Below are 8,897 nucleotides of genomic sequence, written 5' to 3'. Positions count from 1 at the left end.
ACTCAAGCTGGACCAAAGACTTAAATGTAAGACCCGAAAAGACCAAAAAAAAAAAAAAATTCTAGAAGAAAATGTAGGAAAACTCTTCTAGATAGTGGCCTAGGCAAAAAAATTTATGGCAAAAGCTAAGAAAGCAACAATAAAAATTAACAAATGGGACTTAAATCAGAAAACTTCTGCACATCCAAAGAAATAATCAACGGAGTAATTACACTACCTACAAAATGGGAAAAAGTATTCTCAAACTGTATGTCCATTAAAGGGCTAATATCCAGAAACTACAAAGAACTCAAACAAATCACCAATAAGAACCAAACAGCCCCATTAAAAGGAGGGCAAAATATATAATGATATTTTTAAAAGAAGATGAATGACAAAAAAAGAAAAATTGTTCAACATAACTAATCATCAGGAATATGCATCAAAACCACAAGGAAATGCCTTGTCAGAATCTCCATTATTAGAAAAAAACACAATAGATGTTGGTCAACTATGGGGAAAAGGTAATGCTTATACACTGTTATTGGGAATGTGAACTTATACAACTGCTATTGAAAAGTGTGGAAACTCCTCAAAGAACTAAAATTAGACATATTATTCAATCTAGCAATTCCACTACCCAAAAGAAAATAAATATTATAAAAATACAGCTGGGCGGTGCCTGCAGCTCAGTCGGTGGGGCGCCGGCCCCCATATACCGAAGGTGGCGGGTTCAAACCCAGCCCCGGCCAAACTGCAACCAAAAAAAAATAGCCGGGCGTTGTGGCGGGTGCCTGTAGTCCCAGCTACTCGGGAGGCTGAGGCAAGAGAATCGCTTGGGCCCAGGAGTTGGAGGTTGCTGTGAGCTGGGTGAGGCCACGGCACTCTACGGAGGGCCATAAAGTGAGACTCTGTCTCTACAAAAAAAAAAAAAAAAAAATACAGCTGCATTTGAATGTTTATTTCAGCATAATTCACAATTGAAATGACATGGAACCAATCTAAATTCCCATCAACTGATGAGTGGATAAAGAAAATGTGATATATATACACACTATAGCATACTACTCAGCCATAAAATGTAATGAAATATAGTAGAACTTGTTTAAGTTGATCACACAAGCGACTGTAACAAACTGGCCAACATACAGAGGTGATCAAGATAAGGACCAAGGCATACTGTATTGATACATACATGTGGTACAAGTTTGGTCTATGAAAATTAGGTCAACTTAAAGAGGTGGTCAATATAGGGAGGTGGAGATTTTATATGGCAATAAAGAGGTGTAATGAACATTAGAAACTAAGAAGACAGAAGCTTGTAAGGGGGGTCATAGATAAATCTTACCTACTGAGTACAATGTTTACTATTTTGGTGAAGGGTACACTGTAATCCCCGAATTCAGCATGATAGAACTCATCCATCTAACAAAAAACACTATATCTCCTAAATTTTTGAAATACAAGAAAAAATAATTTTAAAAATCACATATACAATAATTGTATTCGAGCCGTATGAAAGAGCTTTCAATGGTCAAGTAAGAACAATTTGAGCAACAAAATAAATAGTGTAATACTGAATTATAAACCAAAGTGTAAGATAAATATCCATGAGTCCATACTACTGCAAATAACTGATTGAATAAATAAATGAACTAGGAAGAAGAGATAAACATCTATGTAAAGGAGTTTCAAATATTTTTTGTGGCCATTGCATCTTTGCAGTGGTTCAGATATTTGTGTTCCTTTCAAAACTCATGTTGACACTTAATCCCTATGCAACAGTATTAAGGGGTATGGCCTTTAGGAGACAATTAGGCTATTAAGGCTTTGCTTTCATGAACAGGATTGGCACCTTATGAAAAGGCTGGAGGGAAATCTCAAGGCCTAGTCTGTCTTTTTACTTTCTGCCATATGAGGAATCAGTGTTCAAGGTGTCATCTTGGAAGCAGGGATCAGGATCTCATCAAACACCAAACCTGCTAGTACTGTGATCTTAGAAAGTTCAACTGCCAGATTTTGAGAAAATAAGTTTCTGTTCTTTATAAATTTCCTAGTTTAAGGAATTTTGTCATAGAAGCAAAAATAAACTATTCCACAAATTGGTACTGATAAGTAGGGGGCTGCTATAACAAATACTTGAAACTTGGAAGTGGCTTTGAATTGGGTAATGGGTAGAGGCTGGAATATTTTGAAGATGCTCACTACAATAAACCTATAATGTTGGGAATAGAGTGTTGACAGAGATTCTGCTGAGGGATCAGAAGAGAATTGTAGAGAGAACCTGACCTTGGAGATTATCTGAGTGGCTATGAACAAAATGTTGGTAGAAATATGGAGAATAAAGGAAATTCTGATAATGCCTCAGAAATAAGGAACAAGTTATTGGAAGGTAGAGGAAAGGTCATCTTTGTTACAAAGTGACAAGAAACTTGCCTGAATTCTGTCTATGTCCTACTACTTTGTGGAAAGCAGAATTTAATATCAACAAACTAGGATATTTGGCAGAAGAAATCTCTGTCTAAGCAAATTATTCATGTCTTTTCTTGACTGCATATAGTAAAATATAAGAAGAGAAACAAATTAAAGATGGGATTTTTAATCAAAAGGGAAGCAGAAATTAAAGATTTAGAAAAATATTAACCTGGGTGATTAAAGAATTTAAAAATGTGTTCAGAAAACTAACTAACTTAGTGTATTCAGGAGGGAATATAACATTGTTGCCATAAAATGTTTGATAAGGAGATTAGTATGAATATAAGATACCAGATGGAGTTTATTAAATCAATGAAAGCATGATGCTGAAAGATATTTCAAAGATCGGTAAGATTGCCACTACCATCACAGGCCCAGAATGCCAAGGTCTTGAGAGAACAGTTTGAAAAGGGGAGCACAATATGCCCACGTGACCTTGAGGATTGCTTCTCAGGGCCAGTTCAAGTTATGCAGGTATACAGGGTAAAAAGCTGTGGAAACATGGCTGCTTCCACTTAAATTTCAAAGGATGCCTTGGGGAGACTCAAGGCCCAGGCACAGAATTATCACAAGGTCAGGGTTAATACAGAGCATCCCCACATGGGCATTGCCCAACAGAGTCTCGGGGTCAGGGCCACCGCAGAGTTTAATGCTCAGTGGAGTCATTGGGTGCAGGGTCACCCCTTAAAGCTCATAACTGTCAGGCCACACCAGCCTGGGGAAGCTGCTAGCATCTGACTACAACTCATGGAAACTACTATGTAAACTGTGTCCAACAAAGCGATGGGGGGCAAGGCCTCCTAGGGCCCTGGGGGCCCAACCTCCATTACTGTGTGCCCAGAAAATGGGACAATGAGCAAAAGATTATTCTCAAGACCTAAGATTTAACGTTTTCCCTGCTGGGTTTTGGATTTGGTCAGGATTTATTATTCTTTTTTATCCTATTTACTCCTTTTTGGAATGGAAAATTTGTACCTGTCATTACACTCTATTTTGGAAGCACATAACTTGTTGGATTTCACAGGCTTACAGCTGGTAAGGAATTTAACTCAGGATAAATTAATCCTTGAGTCTCACTCATTTCTGATTTACATGATATTTAGATGAAACTTTGGACTTCAAAGTTAATGCTGAAATGAGTTTAAGACTTTTGAGGCTATTGAAATGGAATCAATGTGTTTTGTATATGAGAAGGACATGAGTTTGGGTGGAGACAGGGGCAGTATGCTGTATTTTGGTTCTGTCTCCTCCACGATTCATGCTGAAATTTAATTCTCATGCAATAAGAGATGGGGCCTTTAGGAAGTTATTAGGTGATGATGGTACTACCCTTTTCCATGGGCTTAATGCCTTATTATAGAGCTGGAATTAACTAGCTAGGCTTATTTTGCTATTTAGTCCTTCCACCTTCTGCCATGTGATTTAAGATGCTACCTTGTTAGCAGAGACTGGGCTATCATCAAACACTGAAACTACTGGTATCTTGATGTTGGATTTCCCAGCTCTAGAATGATAAAAAATAAATTTCGGTTCTTTATAAATAACCTAGTCTAAGGCATTTTGTTATAGCATCAAAAAGGGATAAGACAATCATCAAGGAGAAGGAACATAAGCCCTTACTGTTTAAATGTGGGTTGCATATAATGACTCATTTCCAAAAAATACAGTATATAAATGGTGGTGGTGGGGGGATAACTTCACAGTGGAGAAACTTGGCAAACTCTACCCAAGCCAGGTGATCATGGTTAACATCATCAGTGACGAATTATACTGATAGTATATTTCTTTGATACTATGGGACAGTATGAAACTTTATCCCTGTGGTCTGGCCAGAAACGTATCACTCCAGTATAATCATGAGAAAAAAATCAGGCAAATAAAAATTGAGGGATATTCTACCAAGTACCTGAACAACACTCTTCATAATTTCAAGGTTATCAAAAACAAGAAAAGTCTGAGAAACTCTCACTGCCAAGAGGAAACAATTACTAAGGAGACATGTCTATTAAACATAATGTGGTAGGTATACTGGGTAGAATCTTTAAACAAAAAAAAAAGGCATTAGGTAAATACTAATAAAATATGATTACATGATGGATTTTAGTTAAAAATACTGCATTAATATTGATTTATTCATTGTAATAAATGTACCATACTAATGTAAGATATTAAAAATAGGGGAAATTGGGTGTTGATTATGTAGAAGGTTTCTGTATTATCATCACAATTTTTCTACAAATAATTTTTATAAAACTTTAAGTTCATTATTAAAAATGTAACCAACATTAAAGTTCAAAGTAAGAAAAACTTCATGCTAATATAACCATGAGAATGGTTTTGTCAAATCTCCTTCCACTGTTTTTACATTTATTTTACATAGTCGTAATATGTCGAATACATATGTAATATGTCGTAATATTTTACATAGTCGTAATCATAGATGCAATGTTTGGAAAAAGTAAATAAATAGTCAAATTTTATCACTTAATAATTATTTAACATTTTGTTTTACCTGTGCTCTGGAATTTATTTTTATTTTAACATTAGAATGAAAATCCTACATAATACACATCTCTTCCCACTCCTTATTCAGTAATAACACATTGTTAGCTAAGAATTGACTATAGTTTGAGTATTTACATTAGGAAAACCAGAAACACTGGTTTGATTGTCTAGACTTAAGAAAGTAGAGGAGAAATTGTTAATAATTAAGACTATATTTTAAACCATGTTGCACCTGTAGCTTTATCTTTGTGAATAACAAAAAATGAGATATACTAAAACTATTTTCTGATTCAGCAAATAAATCACTCAACAAAAAAGTGAATTCTGATATCTAATTTTTTTTCTTTAATTAGTAACATGAAAGTGAAACATCAGTTAACATTCATGTCAGACCTATATTCATTAGTTACTTGCAACCAGAGTTGGGCAATGAATACAAGACTGGCAAAAATCAAGAAAGATATTGCATGAAAATCAACTGACTAAAAGGAATTTACAATCATAGTAATATACGTTATTATTTTTAAATTATGTACTATGCATTCTTTATATCAATAAAATTTATAATAAACATAGCTACTTACCCATACCTGTATATCTAAATCTGTCTCTTGAAGATCTATTTCTCAATCATCTCTCTAGCTATAAATTTTTCTTCAGAGACCTGACAAGCATTTACCAGCACATCCCTGCTTAAATTGCATTAATGCGGTACTCATGAATTAAAAATCTGAGATGATGAGAACAGGATATTATCTGAAGTTTATTGCTTTATGCTTTATAGTAGCACAGAAAATGGTCTTTCTAATCATTTTAATAGTATGTTTCAGATTTGTGTTTATTAATTTTTTGTAGATATGTTAATTTTTCCTTTAAACTCCATTTTATATATCACACTTATTATTATTTCAAGTTGACTTTCTTTCCTTTTATTTGAATAAACTTACCAAATTAGTATATTGGTACTGAAATGCCTATCTAATTATTCTTCTCACTGGTGAATTCGCAGATACTTACTTGTACTACAGAGTTTGGGATAAAACCTAAAGATATTTAATTTTACAGAAAGGAAACTCCCTGACCTTCCAAAGGCCCAGATTATATTTCTTTCTTCCTTCTTCAGACAATTTGCTTCAAGAAATTATTACAAATGTTTTCCAGTGGATTACTTTCCCTTAATTCTATCATTATTCTAGTTCATTCAAGTTCCTAATCTATTGTTTTCATTTATATCCTTTCATATCCACTACCATTGCCATTTCCTGAGTGAAGGGCACACATGGGTCCATCTGGCTTTTCTCCTTTCAACGCATCTGTGTACTGTTGCTGCAGCAAGTGCCCTAACTAAATAAATACAGCTCAAAACACGTCTAAGAATCAGAATGAATTTACTTCATCTGGGAGAATGTTAGAAATGCAGAATTTCAGGCTCTACCTTAGACCTACTATCAGAATATACATTTTAACACGATTTCTAGTTGATCTTCAAACACATTAATATTTGAGAAGTGTTGTTCAAAACTTCTGCTTGAATCTTAGGACAAGTGTGTTCATAAATTCTGATGTTCAAGGCCTTCCAAAATTTACCCAAACTTTTTGTAATCTTGTAATCACTACTTCTTCAAGAGAACCATTCCCTGCTACATTGACATTTAGGAAGCAGTGAGCATGGCTCTCTTTTTCTTAATATTGTCAATCACAATATATACCAATTATTAAAATAATTGAAGGAATATATTCAAGTAACATATGAACACAAATGCAATCATAAAGCCAATACTCAAACCAAGAAACAGAACATTTGCATTCCCAGAAATCCCAATGTGTTCTTCCCTTCCCACCAGATGCATCATGAATATAATCTTACTGATCCATTTGCCTTGTCTGTCATTTTAGCTTTACCACCTATGTACATATTTCTAAAATATATCATTTTGTTTTGTCTGTTTTTGATCTTTATAAAATTGGAATCATACTATGTGCATCTTTTGTTACTTGCTTCTTCATTTCATAATTATGTTTTCTAAGGTTTGTCCAAATTGATAGGTGGTTGTGTATAAGAGCTCAGTGTATGACCATAACGGTAACATTCATTCTATTATTGACAGACATTTAGGTTATGCCTAGATTTTTGCTATTATGGACAATAATAACTATAATAATGTACATAGTGGTAAAATTAAGAAATACAACATTCTGCAATATTGAAAAATTTTATTACAAATTCTCTGGAAATTAATTTGCAATAAATTGAATATTGAAATACACTGTTAGCCTGCCTATATGGAAGCCTTGCAGATGCACTATATATCTTGCTATTCAAGAAAGAGCTTGAGTTTAACCTGTGAGGAGTGCAGTAGCTGACATCCTCCAGTTGTAGAACTTTGACTATTTCTGACCAACACGAAGGCCCTCTAATGGCTAATTTTAGTTTCAAATCTCTCCACTAGTTTGGTCTGTCAGATTTACAGCAAAATCTGAAGACTTTACCCTGCCCAACTCTGGTAGGTATCCCTCCTACCAGAATAAATCTCTTGGACATCTATTTTTATTTCAGCAAGGCTTCCAGTCAGAAATAAAACCTGAAATGACATTCCAATTAACCTATTTCTAAATGCACCAGTAAAAATGATCAAGAGCTGTCACAGCATCAATTTAAATGTCTATCAAAAGGAAAGTAAATTTTTATATATTGACAACATATGATAAAAGATTATGAGGAATTACAAACTGCACTTTTACATACACATGTAACATCATTTCTATAGTGCTCAAAAAGATATAATACTAAATATATTCTCTTTTATAGCCTTAAAGAGTGATATCTAGCTTATACACCATAGAAATTCACTGTTTCATTGAATAAATAATACATTATTCAGGGAAATATGCACATGATGAAACCATAAAGAAAAGAAGGAAATGATTAACACAATGTTGGGGAGAGTGGTTACTTTATATATATATGTATATATATATAGTTAAATCATAGCTGTGTACATTAGTGCAATCAAGGGGTACAATGTGCTGGTTTCATATACAATCTGAAATATTCTCATCAAACTGTTCAACGTAGCCTTTAGTTATTGTATGTAGACATTTGTATCCTGCCTTTAGTAAGTTTTGCCTGTACCCATTCTAAGATGCACCGTAGGTGTGACCCCACCCATAACCCTCCCTCCACCCTAACCTTCTCACTCCCTTGCCCTTCCTTGATATCAGGGATAAAGTAAAAAAAGGGATCACAGGGAATCTCAAGGTATTAATACTACTTAAGCTTGATAATGAGAGATAAATGTTAACTTTCATCTTTTTTTCTTTTTTTTAAAGAAGAATATTATAGGGGTATAATCATTTTGGTTACATGATTTGCCTACTGTTGACTGGAAGCCTTGCTGGTAATATAAACCATTGAATGACACATATGAGGCATGTTATATGTATATTATATATTATATTTTTACAATGAAGTAAGCTAGAGAAAAGAAAAATGTTTTTAAGAAAATCATAAGGAATAGGAAATATTTAATATACATTAAGTGGAAGTGGATAATGATAAAAGTGTTCATCCTCTATATCTTTAGGTTGAGTGTACTGAGGAAAAGAAGGAAGAAGAGGAGATGGTCCTGCCATCTCAGGAGTGGCAGAGGTAGAAGAAAATGCATGTGTAAGTGGACTTATGCAGATACAAACCTATGTTGTTCAAAGGCCAACTCCGTGTGTGTGTGTGTGTGTGTGTGTGTGTGTCTATACCCTGTATGATTAACACAATATTGAGAATAGTGGTTACTATTTTAGGAGGTATCAGGGATAAAATGAAAAAAAGGAGGCACAGGGAATTTCAAGGTATTGGTACTACTTAAGCTTGATAGTGAGAAATGAATGAGAGAATCACACATACAGGGTATAGATACACACACACACACACACACATACAT

The sequence above is a fragment of the Nycticebus coucang genome, chromosome X, assembly GCF_027406575.1.
Source record: "Nycticebus coucang isolate mNycCou1 chromosome X, mNycCou1.pri, whole genome shotgun sequence".
Taxonomy (NCBI): Eukaryota; Metazoa; Chordata; class Mammalia; order Primates; family Lorisidae; genus Nycticebus; species Nycticebus coucang.
Note: the sequence above shows the minus strand (reverse complement) of the source record.